The 24,772-nt window shown below is 42.1% G+C and overlaps 1 long non-coding RNA gene across 1 annotated transcript; it reads left to right on the forward strand.

Annotated features, from left to right (window-relative positions):
* Positions 1 to 1,093: 1,093 nt before the first annotated feature.
* Positions 1,094 to 21,254, forward strand: LOC139046410 (uncharacterized). The gene is made up of 6 exons (XR_011506473.1): positions 1,094 to 1,440; positions 6,609 to 6,785; positions 9,546 to 9,694; positions 10,437 to 10,516; positions 12,296 to 12,436; positions 17,958 to 21,254. It is a non-coding gene; the product is annotated as an uncharacterized lncRNA (long non-coding RNA).
* Positions 21,255 to 24,772: the final 3,518 nt, after the last annotated feature.

Genomic DNA, 24,772 nt, shown 5'->3' on the forward strand with positions numbered 1-24,772 from the left:
TGGAATGACTTCTTTAAAAGTGTAGATGGCACTGAGAAGAAAAGCCGGAAGACTTCACTGATATTACCAATTTTCCTGTAGTTGGAAATGGAATATAAGTAATACTAAGCCTTATTTTAAAGCTGCGTGCACATGGGCACGTGAATATGCGTGTATGTTGAGTGTAGGAGGAACTGGGAATGAGGAGGGGATGTATATATTATAGTAAATTAAGAGATCATTTATCATAGCGACACTGCCAATATTTCCTTTCAACTGAGTTACATTCGTAACGTGATGAAGCAGCGTCGAAAAACTTAGAGTAACTTAAACATAAAGAGGATTCCTAAAGCATCAGAGGATACTGCATTACACAGTTTATTTCCTTAGCTCTGAATGTGGCCTTGTTTAGTTTCCTGAAACTGATGGATAAAATTGGCCTAGCCCAATGGAAAGCCATGGGTGAGACCTCACACCAGAGGCCACCTGGTTTCCTGGGGCTCCTACTTGGAAATTTCCAGCAGGCCCAGACCTGCTGATCAGAGTTAGGAGAGAGTGTTCTTTTTAGGGTAATACTGTACACAGGGTGCATAAAATGTGATTTATGACAACTGGCCACAGATGCAGGCTTTCTGAATCTACCTTCAGGACTGCAAACAAGTTTGTTTGCTAAATTGAGCCAACAACATCAAACAGAAATCAATTCAGATCAGAAGCCGTTTACTAAATAATGAGTTTTGACCAAGGGAATACCGGGCTCACTAGCTTTTCTCAATTCTTTTTCAGGATCTTAGAGAGTTTATGTGTAAGTTTCACCACAAGGTGGCATGTCTAGTTCAGTGGCTATAAATTGGGAACAGTTTTGAGATGGATTTTGCAGAATCAATAAATTCAATATATATTGAAAATGCCGAGCTAGTTAAAGTGGGAGAGAAAAACAAATTTTCCTCTTGAGTCTTGCAATTTTAGTGATTCAATTGCTGTGTCCACCATATTTTATTCCTTCTCCTTGGACCATTTTATTTCTGTCACCTCATCTTTCTGAGTCCTGGGTTTATTGCCACTGTGAATGATGCCTTGTTAATATGTTAGTAGCTATTCAAGCACTGTTGACCATTACTCATCTTTACGACCAGGGCTGAAATTCAAAATACTGGCATGATCACCGGAGCAGACCCAGTTTTAAACTGTGTATCAACCCTGATTGTAACTTAAGCCATTTGTGGACATTAATAGAAAAAACTTTGATTCATCAAGGGTCTTGACTCTTACCTATCTTAATGTGTTTTTGTGTTTGTGTGTTGTGTATGTGAACTCAAGGCTGTGCGTGAGGATAATATTCCTTCAGAGGCACTGTTCATTGTCAGAACTCTGCCAATGCACGGATACTTCCAAAAATCTTTACCAGAAGAAAGCAGCTTGGGTGAAGATGAAAAGTCCCGTTGACATTTACACAATAAGGTATTGATGATGGTAATATTTGTTACATGCAGACAGCTCTTGACCAACAACAGGACCATTTTTCACTGGATGTGATGAATGGTTTCCAAGCTGTGAGGGGAGTTGAAATCTGTCCCTAAGTGGATTCCTCTGGAGGTACAAAATATCACAGTCCAAGAAAGTGGGTCCAAAGCACTTCTGGAAGATTACCTCAAAATTCCAAGCAAATATTTTGAGGTACTTGACTCTACTCAACTCAAACCACCAAAACATGGTCATGTTGAAAATTGTCATTTTCCAAGAGTAAAGCTAAGGAAATTTACCAGGAAACAGGTAATAGCTCTCAGTTAGTATATTTGGGTATGTTGGATAAGAGAAGGAATTTGGCTATTTATTATTTAGATTCATAGACTCTTGGGAGTGATGGGGCTTCAGAGGGTATGTAGTTCAACCTCCCAACAGATGCCAGAAGGCCTTCCCCAATAACCCATAGAGAGGCCATCCAGCCATTGTTTGAATATCTTCAGGGATGGAGAACTCATTACTTCCTGAGATGGGGCCTTTCATTTTACAAACACTCCAATTGTTAGAAAGTTCTTTATGCTGAGCTGAAATCTGCCACTTAGAAACTTCTGATGCTGCTGGAGTGCATACTGTGCCACGACCTATCCAAAGCATAGCCCTGGGGCGGGGACAATTGCAATTCGGGCAGTGGCCAGCACAGACGGCAGCGGCTTCCAGCACCGGGAGCGCGTCGCCATTCACTACCGGATGAGGTAGAACTTACAACGAACACAAAGGCCTCTTCCGCCGGGGCCTTCTGGGCCTGGGAAGCGACTCCGGTCCAGCCTCAAGTCTTACTCCGTAGCCGGCACCTGCTAAGTCCCCTCCTCCTGTGATGGCCCAGGGCCTGTCCCCATTCCCGGGAAGTCCCTTCCTCCTGTGACTACCCGAGCCTGTCCCCATTCCCGGGAGGCCGGTCACCCCCATGCGCTCCACTCCTTGATCCGCCCCATGCTTCGAGGGCGTCCAGCCCCGCCTGGGCTCGGGAGTCGCAGAGATGCTGGACTTCCTGAGCCTCATTTCTAATTGAGCCCTGTTTCTTCATCTGCAAGGGGAAACCTAATCTACCTTTTAGGTTTTGATAAAGAATTAGTGAGCTAACAATTCGTGTAAAGGATGAAGCATAAGATCCAGCACATAATAGGAGTCTGCCCAATACGTGGAAGCTGTTATGTTTTGGGCCCTTTGGGGGAGTGTGGACCCTAAAGTCCAGCCTCTCCCTGCCTAAAGTGAATTTTATGAACACCTCTGCATAAGGGGTATTTCTGCATTCATTTATTTGTTCAACAAATATTTATTGAGTGTCTACCCATCATGTGTTGTGCTAGGCCCTGGGGATATAATAATGAGCAAAAGCAGACCTGGTCTTTGTACGCATGTTATAACTTCAATAAAAAAGTTTATTAACAAACAAACAAAAACAAAAAAGCTTAGCACTATCAATGGCTAAAATGGCCCAGGCCCTGCAGTCCAGCATCCGGACATAACTGCTAGTCTGGTGTGCAATCAGCATAAAATACCCAGAGTCAACTCCAGGCTGCTGTCAGGTTTCTTTGCTTTGGGCCAGAATGGTATTATTGTGAGACTTTGCTTTATCTGAACAATTTCCATTACTTTCTTCTTAAATATTGAAAAGTAGCTTGCAGACTCCCATCATTTCCTTTATAAGCTCCTAGGAATACACATTCTTCAGGTTGGAAACCATTAACAACCACCTGGCACCTTTGGGTATCTTTGCCCAGTTAGCTAAGAACTCATGTGCACTGCTTCATTTTGCTTCTAAGGATTTCAACTCATCAACTGATTTCTAACCACTTATTCTGTTCAAGTTACTGTGTGAGGAAACCGTGACAAGTAGACACATTCCTTTCCGTCAAGAATGCTGTGGGGAGTGAGGCACATGAACTTTAATGTAAGGTATACTCCTCTTATCTTTCACATAGCATTTTCACAGTGGTGCTGTGAGAGTGCAGACATGGCACATTTGACTCAATTGAAGAGATTGGGGAAAGCTTCACCGAGATAATAACATTCAAGCTAGGCTTTGAGAAGAGAGAGAAAGAGCAGGGAGCTAACAGAGGAGGAAACAGAAAGAAAAGCAATGCAAGCAAAGTAAGAGCATGGCCAAAGGCATGGAGGCATTGAAGTGAAAGGCATTCTGGGGGACTGGGGACTAGTCCACAAGGCTCGCAGATGAGGAGTGGTAGAGAGTGCTTGGGGTCAGAATGTGGAGAGTCTTGAATTACACGTCAAGAGGGTTAGACTTAACCAGGTGGCATTAGGGTGCCATGGGGAGAAGCAGAGAATTCTGAGGGTTAGAAAAGACCTTAGAAATAAGAGCTTCGCAACTGGGGACCCAGAGAAGGTGATTCTTTAGTGACTCCATGCAGGCATCTCTTAATCATAGCCTCCCTCTCAGAGGCTGGACAAACCACCCAAGATAACCACTCACTCTGGTGTGAGTTGAATTTAGTACCATTCACCTTGTGCACTCTAAGTGAGGGACTGAGTGCTAAATTTTGGTTCTGTCTTGGCCAATTCATTTTTGACTATGCTTTGTAAGAAGTGTGTATTTAAGGATAGTTGGCTGAGATCTGTAGGTGGAGTATGTGTGTTCCCTGTAGTATCTATGTTATCATGTAGCCTTGTTCACAGTCAAGGTTGTGTGTCTCTGCTCTTCAGGTGGCCCCTTCACACTTTCTCTTCCTATGTAACTCCTGAGGTCTCCAAGTTTTGAGACATCATCATTTTCACTTACAGTGACACTAACCCCTAAGTGGCTATGGCCTTTAGTGGCTTGGAGAAGGAGATTCCCTGGCCATGTTTGCCATTCATTCATTCATCAAGTAGTTTTTTAGTGTCTATTATCGGGCCAGTTCTAAGTACTGCAGACAAAGCAGTGAACTAACCCAGCAATAATCCCTACCTATATGGATCTTTTTTCCTGGTGGGGAAAGAAAGAGGCAGAGAGAAACAAAAAATAAATAAATAAGTGAAATAAGTGGCATGTTGAATGAAGATTAATGCTATGGAGAAAAATAAAGCAGGAAAAGGAGATAAGACATGCTGGGGTCTTCAGTGGTGTGTGTGTCTGTGTGTGTGCGTGTGTGCATGTGTGTGTGTGTACTGATGTTCAGTTTCAAATAAGGTGGTCAGGGAAGGCCCCATTGAGAAGGCATCATTTGAGTAGACACCTGGAGGAGGCAATGGATGGATGAGCTAGGTGGATATGGAGGAAGAGGATTCAGCCAGGGGGAAGAGCAGGCAAACAGCTCTGTGGGGAACAGCAAGGAGTTTAGTGTGGCTGGAGCTGCACACAAGGGGGAGAGCAGTAGATGAGGTTAGGGAGGTCCAGCATGGGAGGGCCTTCAACTTCACCTTTGACCCTGAGTGAGATGGGAAGCAATAGAGGAGGCAGGAAGTGAGCAGAGGAGTGACGCAAAATGCCCTGAACATGATTGGTGGTGGGGAACCAAATACTTTTTAATCTTTTAAGGTTTTCCACAAGTTTGTTATATCCTTTAATTTTAGGTCAGCAGATTTTTCTAGTGTTAGACGTCTAGGAATGGACACACCCCCACCAAACCCTCTCTTTGCCTTTAGAGTAATACCTTTTAAATGACGTGTAATTTTTGGGAGTGCCACTCCATTGAGGAAATGATGCATTTCTCCAGGAAAGATACTAAAGAGGCAACTTCTATTCAAATGCCATGTTCCTAAATCATATTAGGTTAAAATTTCTGCCACCCTCTGATTAGTGCTATCTTCCATGTTTGTTTTCAAATAGCTTAAAACAGCATGTTCCAGGAACACGTGATCAGGCCTAAGGTCTGAAATTTGTCTGCCCATGGAACTCAAAAGAAATTCTCATAACACTTGTGTACAAGTGGCCACAACTTTCCCTTGAGACTCTTCATGAACTTTTCAACTCTTGTCAGAAACACCTCTGAGAGATCAAAAGTTTCTGCTCAAAGGAAATGAGCCATAGGAATGGGCAGTTGAACGGTTAAAAATTTTGGCTGTATTTTATCAAAACAAACACAACCTCAGAGACTTTTTCAGAAGTTCAAGTACTCCTGTTGGGCTCTGGAAGTTCTCTGCTATTGTATGTTTGGGTCACAGACTCACTGAAATCAAGTTCTGTTCTAGCTTTAAAATTCTCTTGGTCTCTGATTTTGATCCTGTCCTCTTTGGTATTTCCACCAGAGCCTTAAAGACATGAAAGGCATTCTGATCAAATTTGTGGTTATTACAAATCCAAGAGGAATAACTAATTCGTTGGATGACCATTTCAGAGTGAAAATTAGAAAGATGAAATCTAACAGAGATAAAAGTAAATGTTTACATCGGGTTTAGCAGAGTGAGGGAAATTTGCCTTGATGGAATAATTTGGTTCCAATATATTTCATTATATTCTGCCCACAGGCGATGTATGGTAGCTAGCCATGGGTAGCATCTGTTAAGAGATACACCAAAAAACGATTGTATTCGGAAGGAGGAGGAGCAGGATTAGGAGGTAGCAGGTATAACCTCTCATACAAAGAACATTTAATGCAATAATGCATGCTTAGCTCAGAAAAGAGAAGCTCAGGGAAACTGAATAGTTGCTCTGGTCCATATATCTCCATATGGACGAAAGAGTGGAAATCCAACAAGTGGGTGGAAGCTTCAGAGCCTAAGCCTAACATTCTGAATTGTCCAACAGAGCAATCCACAACTTCAAAGATTAGTCGCTCTAAGCAAACAAACAGAGTCTGAATTTTAATGGGTGTCGTTCTGTTGGAAGAAAGGCTGGATTATATCACTTACCTACAACATATTTTAGTGTTAGAAATAGCCTTTGAACTGGAGTCTTCTGATTACCCGTCCCTCATTGTCTTTATGACCCAACATTGCTCCATCACTCTGTTCCTCCTTAAACTTATTTCTAGAATGCAGCATTCATAAAAACTATACCATCCATTGTAGTTTGCACTCTGATTGTCAGAATCAAACTTCATGAGATGAACATGTGCTCCTATGCTTTAGAGGGATATACAAAATTAGGATTTCTTTTATAGCAATTTATTCATATTTTTAAATCACATTTCAGTTAAGTTGGTGATTTTTTCTATTGTTGATTATAGGTGGAAAATGAATTGATTTACTATGTTCATGATGATAGTGAGGAGCTTCTTGACAATTTCACCATCTTTGCAAATAGCTCAGATCTTGGAAAACAGAGTTTGCCCCAAACTCTTTTTGTGGTTGTTGAATCAGTGAACGATGAGGCTCCAGTAATAACAGTCAGTAAAATCCTTCAGGTAAGTGTTCCATGCTCTTTGATTTATCATAATCACATTAGGGCTACTGATTTGATTTTCTTTTGTATTATTTCTAATTTTAAATAATAAAACATATGACTATGTATGCATAGTTGACATATTCCTACTGGTTTTACATAAATGTTAGTTATTACCAGGCCATCCTGTTGGGCACTGTCAGGAGATGATGAATCACGATGAGTTACCGTCATATTGTATTTCTTGAGTGGGTACCTCTCACGCTGTGTTCCCTGTGGCATGGCCTTTTCTACTAGGTTTGACAAATAAAAATGGCAAGCAATAGGATATATTGGAGAATATGAGGAAGCCATTTGGTATAAACTTAATTTGGCCTGACCTTGTCTTTCCAAAAGGGCCTGACCTTGGCTGTAGAGCATGCATTGTGTATCTGCTTTAGATATTCCCTATGGCAAGAGCAAAGGCCCTTGAGATAAAGGTGCAACTTCCCTCCCCCTCCCAATGTTGGCGTCTCCTTGAGGATTAAGCTTCTTTCCTTAGGCTGGAAACTGATTGCTGCCCTCACCTGTGACCGCCCAGCTCGAGACAATAGACTTGCCTCCTGCTACGCCCTCTGAGATAGCAGACCCACTACCTGCTGTGTCCATCAAGTGCTGTGCCGACACGGCAATCTTGTGACGATTGTGGGAGGGACATTTCAATCATATGTGAAACACCCTGTTTGGGGGTATATGGCCACTCTGTGCACCCCACATCTTGGGTGCCCTTTCTTCCTTTGGGAAGAAAGGCCCCGGGCCATGGTCCTCAGATTTCAGCTCAGAATAAACTCACCCAAATTTTCATTTATAGATTGGTTATGCATTATTTTCTTCGACAGTTGGGAAGGTGTTTGCACACAGGAAACTGCTATGAGGCTGGTAGCTCGGGGGTTAAGGGAGTGGACTCTGTGGTAGAGAGTTGTGGGTGTGAATCAGCTCGCACTACTGGCTGTGTGACCTTGGGCAAGTTATTTAGCCCTAATTTGCTGTTGTATAGGTGGGCTGAAATGGAGACAGAGTTGTGAGGATTAAATGATAAAATGATATAAAACTCTTTCATAGTGCCTAACAGCTGGTTAGGGCTTAATGAATGGCAGCTATTATTACTAAAAAACTCCAAGACCACACCAGTTTTAGAATAAAATAAAGTCACAATACAGTCATGCATCAGTATTTTGCTGGTTCTGGGAACTTCTATCACCCTTCACTCTTTCTGAGAATCCCCTGGGGGTGGTTCTTTAGCACTTGCAGATAAATATGTCTTGGCTGCCACATAATGTCCACCATTTTGGTTTTCTCCTATACTGGTTTCCTGTTGGGGCTTTCATTGCCCACACAAAGGGGCTGATGTACAGGAAGCCATCTGGCTCTGATGGCACCACCTCCTGCCATACCAGCACTACCAGCGCCAATGCCAGTGAACCCATTGGTGCCAGTTTACACTTAAGTATCCCAAAGCTTTCATTTAATAAATTTTCCTGGTTTTAACTCACCACTTCTTGCTGTTTCTTCTTCTAAGGACGTGGGCACGAATCCACTATTCTAGCGTGGAGAATGATTGTAACTATTATAATAGTAAGTGCTCAAAACATGTTGGCTATATTATGTGCCAGTTACCGCTCTAAGGGCTTATAGCTCGCTGAGATGTGTGTCGCCATTTCCCTCATTGGACAGATGAGGGAATTGCATGACAGCTGAATGACAGGCTCAGGAGAGAGTGACAGCATGGGAGTCTGATGGCTTGTTCATGCTTCTGTTCATGGTGTCCAGCAATGTCTGACACACAGGAAACAAGAAATATTTGTTAAGGCAGTAAGTAAATGAGAATATAAACTGTCAATCCTCTCCCTACCCGCCACCCACACTGGCCCATGTTTCAGAGACCAGGCTTTTGTCTTGGCTTGTTATTCCTTTGGTATGGCTGCATTTCTGGGAGAATCCTTGACCCCTCACACAAATCAGCCCCTAGTGGATTCATTCATTAGCTATATCCACACATGGGAATCTGAATGTGTTCACGTTCAAATTTAGCTGAGACAAACCTTCCTACATACATATTGGGCAACTTCAGCCTTGTTTACACCACCCGTGAAGGCAAATAGTTAATAATAGGTTCTTTAGAAGTTTAGAGGAAGTTGATTGACCAGAGAAGATGCAGAAGAGGTAGATATGAGTAGAGGTCCAGTGGTTCCACCTGCTCATGGTACCTCCCTTGGGTAGAGGAGAGCTTGAAAATGCAGTGGGGCATTTTTTGTTGTCAGATTGACTGAAAGATGCTACTGTATTTAATGCCTGAGGGCCAGGGATGCTTAATATCTTTCACTGTAGGGGACAGTCTATGAAATGGAGAAATGTCCTACTCGAAGTGCTGATAGTGTCCTGTTGAGAAACACTGTTACCCAGGGGTTGCCAGATTACAGCCCATGGGCCTCATCAGACTGCTGCCTGTTCATCTGTACACTGTGCAAGCTAAGAGTCCTTTTTATAGACGATCATTGGCAACCAATTTGATAGTAGAGAACACTAACTTTGAACTCATGTAAGCAAAATGTTATCTCTCAAAAAGAAATTCCATTCTTCTCATATTGCAAAAAATTGTATGTTCTTATTACAATTTGAATTTTATCAGTAAAAACTTGTGGAAATTAATTTTTTTTCTTATTACATAAGTACCTATATGTTATCCTCAATTTTGCCTCATGACCCACAAAGCCTAAAACTTTTACCTTCTGGTTCTTCCCAGAAAATGTATGCCAACCCCTTCTGTAGACCAGCTCTATGCAATAGGACTTCCTGTGATGATGAAAATGTTTTGTATATGTGCTGTTCAACACAGTAGCCACTACTCACATGTGGCTACAAAGTATTTGAAATGTGGCCAGTATGATTAAGGTATGGAATTTTTAATTTTATATAATTTTAATTCATTTAAATTAAATTTAAATAGCCCCATGTGCCTCATGGCTATTGTATTGGGCTGTGCAGTTCCAGGCTCTAAGGGGAGATTCTGACAGGCAGAGGCAAGAACGTACAGGGGATAGGGAGAAAACCAACCCAGTTGGAGTCGAAGATCCGTGTTTTACGGCATAAGATTGGAAATGAGGGCCTTGAATACTGTGAAAGGATTTGGACTTTATTTTGTGGCCATGGGAAGAATATGCAGATATATTCTATCTGTCTAGAAGGCCTGGGAGAATGGAGAACTTTCAAAGCCACTTCATCTTCATAGTGTTTAAAAAGGGAAAACAGAATATCGTGTTCATTGTTTGAGGGAGTCCCTCTCCCTTGCTTCAGACAGCCTCTCATTCTTTTTGGAGTCTACCTCCAGATTCTTTCCAGAATTGCCTTTTAAAGTACATTTGTTCTCCCCCCCTCCATTTCTGAAGCTCATTATAATCGTGGCTAAAGGGTAGGAAGTCTATGTAGCAGTCTCTGAATGGCCTTCTGGCTGAATTTAGTCATGGGTCTTAAAGACCCCATCACCGTTTTTCATGAGTGTTAGTTGTTGCATAGTAACCAACTAATGTAGATCAGTTGAGCTATAGGAAACGTATTTATGTATTATATATTACAGAGTGTATATAATATTTATGTCTGTATGTATCATGTTTGTTTTACGTATTTTTATATATAGTCCTTCTGTTGAAAAACAGAGGATCAAGTTGAACCCTAACAGATGACGAAACAAGCCCAGGGAGCAGTGGGGAGCCGAAGGTACTGTAACTGGTTGGTTATAGGGTCTCCTGACTTCTACTCCAAGAATCCTTTGCTCCTGCTTTCTTCTACCCTGTTTTTTTGGGGGGAGGGGGCGGTGGAGTGGGGAGTGGTTAAATAAACCATTTAACTAACAAAACAGTGGATAGGATTGGCGCTAGTCTAAAACAGTAGATCTTAAATGTTATTTTCTAAGTGGTAAAGGATCTAGACCACCGAGCTACAAAATGGTGCAGCAGATCCTCCATGTCTGGGTGGTGGTTGACACAAAGAGAAAAAGGGCCTTTGGTGAGAGTGGTGGCCAGGCAGGTGACAGCGAGGGACAGGAAGAAAGCAAGGAGAACAGCACAGCAATAAGGAGCAGTAAGCCTTTGACCTTAATTTATAAAACACCCCTGTGCCAATTAACTGATTGCGCAGGCACACCAGGGAGCCCACCTGGGGCTAAGCTAAGCAGAAAATTTTACATTGTTAAAAATCGCTGGGGTTTTTTAGATCTATTTTTATTTGCTCATAGAAATTGGATCTAGGAATAGGTTTTTTAGTGCTTTTAGTTATCTTCTAGCTTATCTCATTATTCAGCCTCTACATTTTAAGTGAAAACTTAGCGGTGTTTATACCTTTGGAACTTGTCACTTTATATCTGTAGTGTACCTCACAGTCATTACCCAGGTAGCCTGGGGACGGTATGTTCTAGCGGGTCAAACTTGTAGGCGCCCCCCTGTGTTTTCAGCTCCTTTTCTCCCTCTCCTCACACAGATTCTGGTTGTGTTAACACCTTGTTGTCACATGCCGTCAGGTCCTCTCCGACTCCTGGCAACCCTGGGAGTGAGTGATGTCTGCCATGTCCTGTCTTAGACAGCCATCTTCAGCTCCTGTAGACTCGTGCCTGTGGCTTCCTTCATGGAGTCAAGCCATCTCATATTTGGTCTTCCTCTTTTCCTGCTGCCTTCTACTTTTCCCAGCATTATTGTCTTTTCCAAAGAATCCTGCCTTCTCATGAGGTGCCCACAGTAGGACAGCCTCAGTTTTATCGCTTTTGCCTCCAGTGATAGCCTAGGTTTAATTTGCCCTAGGACCAACTTGTTCATCTTTCTGGCAGCCTAGGGTATCCGTAGACGTCTTCTCCAACACCATATTTCAAACAAATCAATGCTTTTCCCTGCCAGCCTTCTTCACTGTCCAGCTTTCACACCCATACATAGTAACAGGGACTATGAGGGCGTGGATAATCTTGGCCTTGGTCTCTAATGACACTTCCTTACTCTTGATGATCTTTCCTAATTCTTTCATTGCTGCCCTTCCGAGTCTCAGTCTTCTCTTGATTTCTTGGCTGTATTAATACCTACTGAACTCATTCTCAGCAAAGTGATCTGAGAAGTAGGTTGTTGGATAGAGTGAGGAATTGTACAGAGCTATAAAAGTTTACGTTTATTGTCTGCTTACCGAGTAGAGTACTGGACATCTTCCATAACTGGTGTGATTTTCGTAGCCATACAAAGGAACCGCTGTGATTAATCTCCTCCTTAAAAAGTGGGAGCACAGGGAACGTGTGGACTTGAAGCCAAGTCTGTCCATGTCTGACTCTCTCCACCATGCTGTGCTGCTTTCCCCCATTACCCCTGACTGACTCAAGCTCTCTCAGTGCATCACGTAATCAAGGGCTGTCCTTACAGTAAGAAAAAAGCTCCAAAGCTGCTGTGCCCCTTGCTCCTACTAAAGTGGACTTTAAGGGAAGAGGCCCACAGCAGCTGTGTTGACACATATGCATCTGCACAGGAACCTTGGTGGAGGATTTGGGCGTTTTGTCATGTGATGCAGAACCACAAGAGGAGAAAGATCCAGCGGAGGGACCTAGGATCTAGAAAGCTACAAGAGAAGAGCTGGAGTTGGCTGAAGGAGAGAAGACCAAGAAATAAGGTAGTAAACTCTTAAGCTTCTTTATGAAAAGGAATTGAAGCCCCATTGTAGGCTTGGCTTTCGGTTCTAAGGTGCCATCCATTAGAAGATGTACCATCAACTTAATAATAGCTTTACTACATTTAAATGTAGGCATCAATTTAAATATACCCATCAAACTGTGATGGGGAAAAAGTGTACCTTAGACTTTGTCTTTGTCTTTGTCTTTCCTTAAAATTAGGGAAATACAGTCTCTGCCAGGAACGTTGAGCTTGCTCAGGCAGTTTGCCCAGACTCCCTCCCTCATCCTTGATTCCAGTGTTTCTATCAAGAAAAAAAGGAAGAGTAGCTAGGGGCAGGGGCTATTGCCTTTATTCCTACCTTCTTCCCTGGATAGGTGGGTCCAGGCCAGGAAGTGGGCTACTGCTCAGTTTTGATGGATGTAGTCATTTGATACTGGCTCTTTCTGAGTTTATTCATTCATTTATGTGATAAGAAACTCATTCTCTGCCTTGAAAGTTCTGGATTAAAGTTAGGAGACCAGAGTTTAAGGTTTAAAAACTGCCCAACATGAGCAAAATTTCTCTGGGCCTCACCTTCCTCAATAGCAAAACCATGAGCAGGTTGTGGGGTGAGGAGTGTGTGTGTGTGTGTGTGTTTCCCTTGGTCATCTCTCAGTCCGTCCCAGTTCTAATGTCCTCTGGTTTTTAGGACTGTAAACCTTGCTCGATATTCTCTGGGGGAAGCTGTGCTTGGCCAGATGGAGAGGCTGTAGGGCCGCCATTTTCTACTGGATGGATTCACTCCAGTCTAGACTAGGGGAAACCTTTTCTCTCCTCTTTGAGAAACACATGAATAGTTTTGTTTTTAAAGTCAGTGGGTCTGAAATCTGGAGGTGACTAGGCACCACTGTGGAACACATTAACTAGTCACATAAAGATGTAGAAGTTTTGGCAGGATTTGCTTGATTGTTTTAAAATGGCAGAAATCTTAAGAATTTGTTTCTTCAGTTGTAGGTAAAGGTCATGGTGCTCTATCAATGAGAATCTCTCCATACTCAGGTGTTCGGCTCATTTGCCAAAACCGATATTTTTCTTTGTTTAAATTATAGCAATTGTGAATAGAGCCTTTCGAGATCTCACTGATTTTCAGTCATATGGTGCAGAATGTAGTTGCAGGTCTCCTTGAGAGTGGGTGTGTTACCCACTCTGGGAGGTCTGATCACCCTCTGGCTCCCCAGGCTTCTGGAAGCAGTGTGTCACAGAGGCTTCCGTGAACAGGCAGCAGAGAGAGCCTGCTATTCTCCACCCCGTGACCCTGCTTTATTCTCCTTTTACTGCCCATCACTGTCTGATATTAAGCAAATAATCTACTGTTTGTCTCCTCCCATAAATGTAAGCTCCATATGGAAGGGACATTGTGTTTTCCCTGTGGTACCTCAGTGCCTGGCACAGTACCTGAGACACAAGTATCGAATGCCTAAGTGCCCTCACGGAGCTTCTGCTCAGTGGGGGAGGCAATAAAATGATGTGATAAACAGTGATGATCTGCTGTGTCTTTCTGTAAAGCATTTAAGGGGACAGAGAGTTATGGGGTTAGAGAATGGTGACATTGCAGGGAGGGGGTGAGGGAAGGTCTCTCCAAGGAAGGGACATTTGAGTGGAGGCCTGTGTGTCAGGAGTTCCCGAGACCTCCCCTGGTCAGTTGATTACCAGGGACTCATAGAACTCAGCATATTGTCAGACTCGGATAAGATTTATTACAGTGAGAGATACAAAGAAAATCAGCACAGAGAAAAGGCATGTGACTGAAGCCCAGAGGAAACTAAGGCAAACTCCAAGTCTCCACAGTGAAGTCACACAGGGCGCACTTAATTCCTCCGGGAACAAGTTGTGACAACACACAGGAAGTATTGTCTACAAGAAAGTTCCTTAGATACTGAGAGCCAAGATTTTGATTGGGGGTTGGTCTGGTGGGCACCTGCTGCCTTGTATGTACCAGAATCCCAGACTCCCAGAAGGAAAGCAGGTGTCCAGCACAAACCACATTCTTCCTGCAAACGGTTTAGATACAGTGAGCCACTCTTATCATTCAGAGCAAGTTTTATATCAGTTCAGGAAACTGTTTCCCTCACACCAGCCAAGGGCCAATTTTGCAAGCAGGCCTTTCCAAGGAAAGTCAGTTTTAAGTCCGCCGTGTTTCCTCTTTTTTTGAATACAGGATGGGGGTGGGGGTGATCAGGTGGGAGAGCAAGGAGCCATATGAATGTTAGAGGGAGGAGCATTCCCAGCAAAAGAATAATCCAGAGCAAAAGTAGTGAGTCTGTAGAGGGCCTGGTGTGTTCAAGGACATGAAAAGCTCAAAGTGACTGGACCAGGTGGAGAGTGGTAAGATATTAGGTTCCATGGTGAGAGTTGATTTCTGGGCATGAGGACCCCGACGCCTGACTGTTTTGTTCCATTGCCCTCCAGAGATAATGGTGGGAAGTGGGCCAGCATTTATGGAGCCCCTGCTGTAAGCCAGGCTCAGTTCTGAAAGCATCACATGTGATTTCTCGTTCATTTCTCTCAACAACCCTTGGCATAGAAGGAGGATCACAGTAGATGTGGGGAGATGTGGGGCAGAGAAAGGGTAAGTCGCCTTGCCAGGGTCGTACAGTTAGTAAGAGAGACAATGGGATTTGAGCCCAGGCTGTCTGAGCACGGAGTCCGCACTCTGCTATCCACAGTGGGAGGGATCTGGAACAGTGTTTTAAAACTCAGGTTGCAACCTATTAGTAAGCTATGAAATTAATTGAGTGGATCAGGACCACTATTTAAAAAACAAATTCAACAGAATAAAATAGATATTATTGGAATGCACAGTGTGTAATGAGAGTAAGTATTGTTTTATGAAACTTTTCCTTCAGATGCATATATAAATATGTTGGATTTTAAACATGCACACATACAAATATGCATATGTGTAGTAAGTTACCATGTAAAGTGTGTTCCTTACTTTGGGTGCTAATTAAAAAATATTGTAAGCCACTGATCTAGCAAAGCTAGATGTTTTTATATGGATAAATCACTTTTTTTATCACTCTTTTGTTTCCAGGACCTCCTACAGGTTGAGTAAAGTCCTAGGAGTTCGTTTACAGAAATTTATATTTACCAGGGCCCCTAGAAACAGGTATAATAGGATTATAACAGAATTGATGTTGCCTATAACAACCCCCCTAATACCCCTTTATCAGGATAGTTTCCTATGTGTCAGAGGTCTCTGTGTCGGGGGGGCACATCGAACTGTTGTCCTCAGCTTTGAAGTCTCCCTGTGACTGCCCAGCGCCATAGCCCCGCCTGCCGGGTTAACCTGCCTGCCCAGACGCTGCCCAGCTGCTGTGTTCTCTCCGACAGGAAAGGATTTGAGATGGAAGGACAAGGTACATTGTCTGCAAACCTGGCTGATTTACTTTACGATCTGCTACTGTGGCCCAAAGTCATGGTGTGAAGGGGAAATACAGAAAAGGAAGAACAGAATAAATTATAAAATTCTAAATATTTGAAGACGGGGGAGTGTAGACTAGGGCATATAGTTACCATAATGCTTTCCTTTTATATATAGTACAATGTGAATGAAATTGCTTTAAGGATTTTAGAATAATGAAATCTTGTGCACTGAAATTTTATGATATAATCACAGTGTCTATTATCAATCTCAGCATAATTTAGACTTGATGAAAAAGGGCCAAGAGGCAGCCAGGAATTGGTCTTGTTAGTTTTGAGGGCCTGTATAGGCAGTTTATGAAATCTAAGACATCCTTTACTTTCTTCCCTTAATTATTTTTTATTGGAGTATGAGATCTCTATCGTATTCATGAGAATATATAACTATGGCAGATGAGCCTAGAAAACTTCCTGGAAATACTGTGTGGGGGGACATATTGCAAGGTGTTCTCACAACTTGGTCACTATTAATACAATTAAAGAATTGTCACACATCAGGCTTGTTAACTTTCTGAAAACTAATGTGTAAAGCGCGTGTCATCACAATAGCAGAGCTGTGGGAGTGCGTTCTCCAAGAACAGGCAGTGTCTCCAAAGCTATGGTTCCTAGTTACTTCTTGCCAGGCAAAGGTTCAGATGTAGGGGATTATTTCACTCAGTGGTTTTTGTAGATTTCAGAGCATATCAAATGGTACTAATAGCCATCATTTACATGATCGTTAACGATAGCCAATGCTTACGTAGCATGTACTCTGTGTGTGGCATTGTTCTAAGCACTTTACTTGTATGTACTCATTTCATCATCAACAGCTCTATGGGACACAATTTTTATTGTAAGGATGAGGAGTCTGAGGCCCAGAGAGGCTTAGACACTTGCCTGAGGTCAACAGTGGAGGAGCTGCTGGCAGGCAGGAAGTGGCAGAGGTGGGAGGCAAAAGTTTGCTTGTAACAATGACATTCTACTACCTCATCCTTCACAGTTATAGTTCAGAAGCCCAAGGACCTGGTGAAGCAGATAAAATGAGTATCACTCTTATTCCCACTTTAAAAAAGAAAGAAAGCTTCAGAGGTTAAGTGACTTGCCCAAAAGAAGCAAGTTAGACAGTGGCAGAGTTTGGGGCAAAGGCAGTTCTAAATATGAATTCATAAGGTCTCAGTGTTATTTAACGTTCTCCAGAGAAACGGAACCAAGAGGGTGTGTGTGTGTATAACGAGATATATATATAAATATATAAATGGATGGATATACCTCCCTTTATATAGAAAATAAATACCCTTATTTGTATAAATGGATTTATTATAAGGAATTGGCTTATGTGATTATGCAGGTGGGCAAGTCCCAAGATCTATAGTGTCAGTTAGCAACTGGAGACCCAGGAGAGCCAATGGTTTAGTTCCCAAACATGGGCCAACAGGAGGAGCTGATGTCCCAGTTCCAAGGCAGTCAGGCAGGAAAGAATTCTCTTTGCTGGAGGGAGGATCAGCCTTTTTGTTCTACTCAGGCCTTTAATTGCCTGAGGCCCCCGCGTGAGGGAAGAAATCTGCTTTACTTAGTCAGCTGATTTAACTGTTAATCTCATGCAAAAATGTCTTCGTAGAAACACCCAAAATAATATTTGACCAAATATCTGGGCACCTTGTGGCCCGGTCAAGTTGACACATAAAGTTAACCATCATGGTCTCCAGATTCTATGCTGTCTTTGATTTTTCAAACGGCATTTTCTCAAGACCTTCCGATTATCCCACAGGACCACTAGCTCTCCTTACTTGTCATCGGAGCTTGGACGAGGTGGCAAGAAGGGTCCTCTGCAGTCTAATTGGGAGAAGGAAGTGGGAGTGTAAGAGGTAGGGCCGCTGATAGCATCTCAGACTCTGGATGGGAGTTCAAAGGCAGAATCTGAATGTTACCCACTCTCTCCCCGCATTTCAAGTCCACTTCTTCTTCTGAAGTGCTTTAAACCACATTTCCTTAAGCCATAGGACTTGTGGCTGGCAGATCCCCAGAGCCATTCACTGGTAGGAGAGATGATTTCTTTCTTTCTTTCTTTTTTTTTTTAGGAAGAATAGCCCTGAGCTAACATCTGTGCCCATCTTCCTCTACTTTACATGTGAGACACCTACCACAGCATGGCTTGTCAAGCCGTGCCATGTCCACACCTGGGATCCGAACCAGTGAACCCCAGGCCGCTGAAGTGGAACCTGCACACTTAACCGCTGCGCCACTGGGCCGGCCCGAGGAGAGATCATTTCCATCTTGACAAACTGGAGTTAGGAATTGGAGTTAGACCACTTCCAGTGAATCCTTTGCATTTTACTTTGAAATATGTTCTACTGAGTACTTTTGTGTTCAGGCAGACCAATGATTTTTGCGCATACCTGATAAAATATATGTGTGTCCACAAGGGGGCTTCATTTTCTTACTTTTCAACTTTTGCTTTCAATAATACTGTACGTTTTGTTTTGATGGTATTTTTTATACCAAAAATAGAAACACTTGCTTGTTTCTGATAAACACTTGTCATCAGTAAAAAGAGAGCTAGGGACAGTAGAAGAATTAGGGGAGCACAGTCTGAAATGATGACTGACAGAGCAGAAGGGTCGAAGGGTGGGGTAGTGAATTCATGAATATTTCACACTCCCTCCTATGGAACTCAAAACAACAGTCTGGGGTTTTAGATGGATAATAATTAAGATTATACTGGATTATAATTAGGTTTATAAATCCCATTAACCTGCTGTTTAAGTTAAAGGTGAATTAAAAATATATTATCCTAATTAATGTGTTAATTTTTTCAGATATTTATTCCTTAAACCATTATTTCTTTGGTTTTGGATTACTTTGAATTCTGAATTCAAGTTTGGGGGCCGTTGTTTTTCTTCTCCCCATCTATCTGAAGTTTCTATTACCAATGACTAGGAACCGGATGAGGCCTCACCCAAACTAATGGAGCTGTTAAATGAACTAAATTTGGTTTGAGTGGCGATGAAGACCTGAGGTTACCAGCTCTTGTTTTGAGTGGCAGGTTTTCCATCTGTTTTGGAAGATGGTATTTTCCAGAGGCAAGAGGGGGCAAAAGCAGTGTTTCACAGAAGAGTAACTACAATGGAAAACATGTTTCATCCAGCTTTTGTATGCATGGTGTTGGAAAAAATTAGTATCTGCGAGTCACGGGAAGAGGAATGGCGATACATTTCCAAATCAGTCTGAGTTCTTGAAGAAATGGGAATCAGATACACGGATGGATTTTAAAATGTAAAAAGTGAAAAACTAGAATGAGCGGGCTTGGAATTTTGTGAAACAGTCTAATTTGTGTATTTTATAGAAACTGTAGCTTTTCCGTGGAGTAACTGAAGGCCAAAATTTTATAATTTAAACCTTAAGTTGATTTGCATTTCTGACAGATATTAAAAAATTGGTGTACTTAGAGTTTAGGGCTGAAAAATCCTGAGTGGGCATATTCAAAACGCCGAGATATAGGAGCAGCCACTGACAACACAGTGACTAAACAGATATCTACTCACCACAAATTGTGGAGGAATGCCATGGGATTAAACAAAGTCTGCAGTACTCATTACAGAATGGCCCCTAGATTAGTAATCGTCACACTCGGAATGACTTTTAAGAAATATTAAAAAAATCACATCCATCCTTGGAGCCAAATATGATGAGGAGGATGGGTAACATAAAGCTAATATTTATTGAATGCTTACTCTGTACCAGGTGAAGCTTGTTCTAAGTACTTTACATGTCTTAAATCACTCATTATACAAAATAGTTCTATCATTCCTGGTTTACTGATGAGGAAATTAAGGCACAGAGAAATGAAAAAGTGTGCCCAAGGGTACATAGCTAAAGTGGCGTATCCTGACATGAAAATGTAGGAACCCTATATACTTTGTGATCTCCCTTTCTCAAATTCTGTTTAAACAGTTATCAGATGATGAGTGGGCGTAAATTATTTCACAAAATGCCTGTTCTACTGAGGAAAACAGTCCTTAGAGCAGAAAGATGATCTGCTAAGTCATTTAGGATTGAATTTCTAAACAAGTTTGGTAACAAGCTCGGGAGATAATAAGGTTCTAGTCAGAAAGCAAAGAATGCCACACAAGCTTAGGAATGTCATAGTGTTTCTGTGGGGAAGACGTTTGTAAATACAGATAGCAATGTAAAAATTTAGTTAGTGCTAAAGCCGCCCATTTTTAGTGTTAGTGAAATATCATGTGACTACATGATTATAGAAACTCAAAACAGCCTAATTCCATCAGATGTGCTTGGATGTCTAAGTAAGTATTTTAAACTCAGCGTGTTCAAGACTGAACTCCTGATCTTAACTTCCCAAAGCCACGCTCCCTGCAGCTCTCCTCATTTCAGTTGATGGTAACGCCATCCTTCTGGTTGCTGAGGCCTGAACCACGGAGTCCTTCTTGCCACCTTTCCTTCTCCCACACCTCACCACATCTAAGTCATCAGAAACTGTCGGCTTTACCTTCGACATACCCCCAGAATCTGACCGCTTCTTAACCACCTCTACAACTTTGACCACTCTCTTCTCTCATCTCTCTCCGGGATCTCGCATTAGCTTGTAACTGGTCTCCCTGCTAACACCCCGGCCCTCCCACAGTCTATTCTTGACACGCAAGCCACAAGGATTCTGACCTAAATCAGACCAGGTTACTCCTCACATGAAGCCATACGATGATAGCCCATTGCACTCAAGTAAAAGCGAGAGCTCTTACAGTGGCCTTCAAGACCTTCCTTTACTTTTGACTCATCTCCTTTTACTCTTCATCTTGCTTCTCCTGCTCCGGCCATGCTGACCTCTTTTTCGCTCCTCAAACAGATGAAGCTTGCTCTTGCCTTAGGGCTGTTCCCTCTGCCTGGATGTTCTTCCCCAGATATCCATGTGGCTCCTCCAACACCTTCCAGTTTTTCTCAAATGAGCCTCCTACTTAACATTCTCCTGCTCCTGAGCCCCTTATCTAGCTTTATTTCAAATTTTTTCATAGTGCCTGTGACCTTCTAACAGACTATATCATTCATTTCTTTATTGTGCCCATTGTTTCATCCCTGTGTTCCTTCATCCTCTCCTGCCGGAATGAATGCTCCATGAGGCAGGACTCTTTGTTTTGTTTCCTGATGGATTGCAAGCACCCAGAACATTGCCTGGGACACAGTAGATGCTCAATAAATGACAAATTGTTGAATTAAGACATTTAGGCAATTTAGATAGATTTTAAATGTAACTGGAAAATAGAGACTGTTACTCTGAAACTATTGTAGATAAGCTATCAGCACAGCCAATGTTGCAAGGCCATAGAAGCCAGCTTTTTGGTTTCCTGCAAGAAAAGTAAGATAAAGGAGAATTTTTAAAATGTGCAATGTGTGTTTTTCCCTCAAATATTTATTTATAAGCTGATGAAATCTTTTGCTTCTTAAAACAATCAATAGAAATCCTTAAATCAGCCCTATGAAGTAGATTTTGTGATTTTCTGAGATTCCACATAGAATCTTAGCATATGCTTCATACTTAGCACACGCCAGGCATACAGAAGGTGCTTAGTAACCATCAGCTTTTATTGTTACTATACTTTATATAATGCATTATATATGCATTAAATAGTGCAATTAATTATTAGGTATTAATTTAATTTAAGTAATTAATTTTGAATAAATAATTATGAACAGTATTTTTTATTGAATCCTCATAGACCTCATAAATTAAACAAACATTGCAACATGCCCTGCATTTCATCTGGCATTAATTATGTGTCTGTTTTGGATTAAAAAACTTCATGCTTTAAAAACACTGGTGAATGCCTTTAGTTTTTAAATCTTCCTGCAAGGTCCAGGATATCATTGCTATCCAGTTTACCAGTGTGAATTGGTCTTTGCAATTGGAATTGTTTCTCCTCTTTTTAAGGTGTGGGTGAATTCTGTCACTGACATTACCAGTGGTGACCTTTGTGCAGGGGATGGGGACTCCTCCCCACAGGACCTCACCTGCTGGGTCACTCCACCCAGCAGTGGGCATTTGGCTCTCAAGTCCTTTCCTGGACGAAGCATCCAGAACTTCACCCAGGCTCAAATCAATGAGGGCCAGCTGGTGTTTGTACACACCATTCAGTCACAGAGAAAAACACCATGAAACTCAAATGCATTTCAATCAGAGGTTAACACGATAGTCACACCTCAGAGTTGCTGACAGAAAACCACAAGCCATCTAAAAACTTTCCAGACTCTATTTTTTAAAAAGTGGCATGTTTTACTAAGGCTAATAAGAGCAGACATTAGAGAGTAGCTGTAACCGATGCATGGCGTTCTCACATTGTCATATAAGGTCTATGCTCAAATAGAAGCTTCTCAGGGAGCCTGTTCTTGACCACCCGATAAACTAGCACCTTGCCCTCTGGTGCTCTCCATCCCTACCCTGACGACCCAACACTGATGTTGCTTGCTGTCTGTGTTCCCCATGAGTGTCAGTGCTACAGGAGCAGAAGCTGAGTTTTGTTTGCTCTGGTATCCTCAGCACCTAGAACAGTGACTACAACATGGGAAGGGCTTAATAAAAATTTGTTGAAAGAATGAAATAATATTCAATGCCTATCATGGGCCAGGTAATGTTCCAGGTGCTAGTGATACATTAGTGAACAAAACAAACATAACTGTTGAATGAATGACGACATGAATGAATGAACAGATGAGTATAACCATAATTCTAAGAGACTCTGATATTAAAAGGCTTTTTTTTCTTCCTTCTGTTAATCAAAAAATCAATAAGCCAAACAGCCGCAGTAAATCTGCAGAAGGCGCAGTCCAGCCTGGCTTTGTGTCTGGGTTGCCCTTGTCAGTGGACTGGCAGGAAACAGCCCCTGCCCAGCCCGTGGGAGGAAATGGAGGGAGCATGAGCAAGGCACATAGAATGGGAAAGCCAAAAGTCATATCTTTTCAGCCATTTTGAACTATCTTCTTTGAAAATGTAGAGAAGAAAATAAAGATAAAACATCTTCTAAATCCAAATGCAGTAATTTCCTGATTGTCTTTGCAGTTAATGCAAAGAATCCCCAAGTAATTTGAAAATAATTTACTATGTGATGCTCTCATCTAGTGGTAATGAACCTGTAGCCTGGGGACCTATGGGGTTGCTTTTATTGCAACAATATCCTAAATCTACTCACAGATGTGCTGAAGCATGGTTTCTAGACTGAGTGACCTTTTCTATATATCTGTGTTCCCATTTTTTAAATGTGTGCAGATGAGCTGATTAGTAAAAGACAATTTATTTAAAGAGGCACTGAGTGGATAGGAGGTTTCTGCCCATTATGTGTGGTTTTGATTAGAAGATACCAAAACTCCAAGTATTATTAGGTGAAAGACTAGAAAGTTTTTTTATTTTTATGAAAAGATTACCATATTTTCAAAATGGAGAAAACTGCTCTAGAGACTTGCACAAGGGAAATTCCGAATTTCTGAAACTATGCAGTTTGCCATGGAAAGGAATTATTGATTCTCTGGCACCTGCTAGGCCCCAGGAGGTGCAACCACATGATCCATTTCATTTAATCTGCGGAAGTTCTCTTAGTGTGTTGGGAGTAATGACCCCATTTTAGAGATGAAGGAGTTTAGGATCAGAAGGATGTAAGTTGGTCTGACCCTAAAGCTGGCCTTTCTCCACCAGCTGCCACCCGCTGAAGGGCAGAGGAGGCTGAGGAACTGAAGTCGCTGTTTGCAATCAAGGATTCAAATAAAAATTAGCTCTCTGGATTGATTTATTTGTCAACTACCAGGTCAGTATTGGCTTTTGGTGAGTACAGAAAATAATTTCTTCTAAAAAAGCAGGAAGGAGTGTTCAAAGCAAGCTCTTAGAGAGCCAATCCATTACATTTTCTAAATGGATGTGGAGGCAGTAATAGCCCTCAGCGCGGCTGGAGCCCAGCCGCAGATGGGTCTGTAACATGCTGAACCAGCTGGTCCTCCTGCTACATCTGTCCCCCCACCCCCGTCAGCCACAAACAAAGGCTTAGGTCTAATTAGTCTCTTAGCATTTTGTATCTACAAAGTGCTCTGCCATTAATCTCATTCACTATTCCACATAACAACCTAAGTAGGTTGACACAGCCATGATGTGAGAGGCTAAGTGATTTAAGGTTGCCCTCTGAGAGTGCTGTCAGGAGAATCCGAGTTTCACAGGGGAACATCCACAGGTCACCCGACTTTCATGTCTCCCTCCTTTCTTCTCTTTGCTCATAACTAGCATGACAGGGCATACCCAGTATACTATTCTAGGATTTGTTTTGATATATTCCTTTCGATTCCATTTCTATCATTTCCGGATTCATGAAATGTTCAAAGGGCCTAATGGCAGAAAGCATTCTCTCCCTAATTTCACGTTTCAGTAAATACAACTTTCAAAGTGCTATTTTCAGCAAAAACAAGCAAACAAAAATTTGATGATAGGCCCCTACTCTAAATCAGGCAGACTCAGAATTCTCTCATTTTAAATGACGACTCTTGAGTGTATTGGGTAATTTTTTAAAGTCTGTAACCCTTTTTTGTGAGGAATCAGAACTCTGTGGTTTTGCTTAGATAACAGAGACTTGTGAGACTGTTAAGCTATCGATCAACCCTTTATTTAATGGTGTTATTAAGGGAGTACTTGCCTGTAATTGCAAAGTCTGACCATGCTTTCTTTGTTCCTTGCCACATATCCCTGAGGGAGACAAAGAGACATTTCTACCCATCACATGATGCAAAAACCTCTGGGCCTCCAGATTCACTGCTGGGTGAACATTTTCAAAGGGTGATGGGAATGCGGACATCGGTTCTGTACACGGTGATCTTGCCCAGTGCTCTGGGAGTCAGACTGGTAACTGGA

The sequence above is a fragment of the Equus asinus genome, chromosome 10, assembly GCF_041296235.1.
Source record: "Equus asinus isolate D_3611 breed Donkey chromosome 10, EquAss-T2T_v2, whole genome shotgun sequence".
Classification (NCBI taxonomy): Eukaryota; Metazoa; Chordata; class Mammalia; order Perissodactyla; family Equidae; genus Equus; species Equus asinus.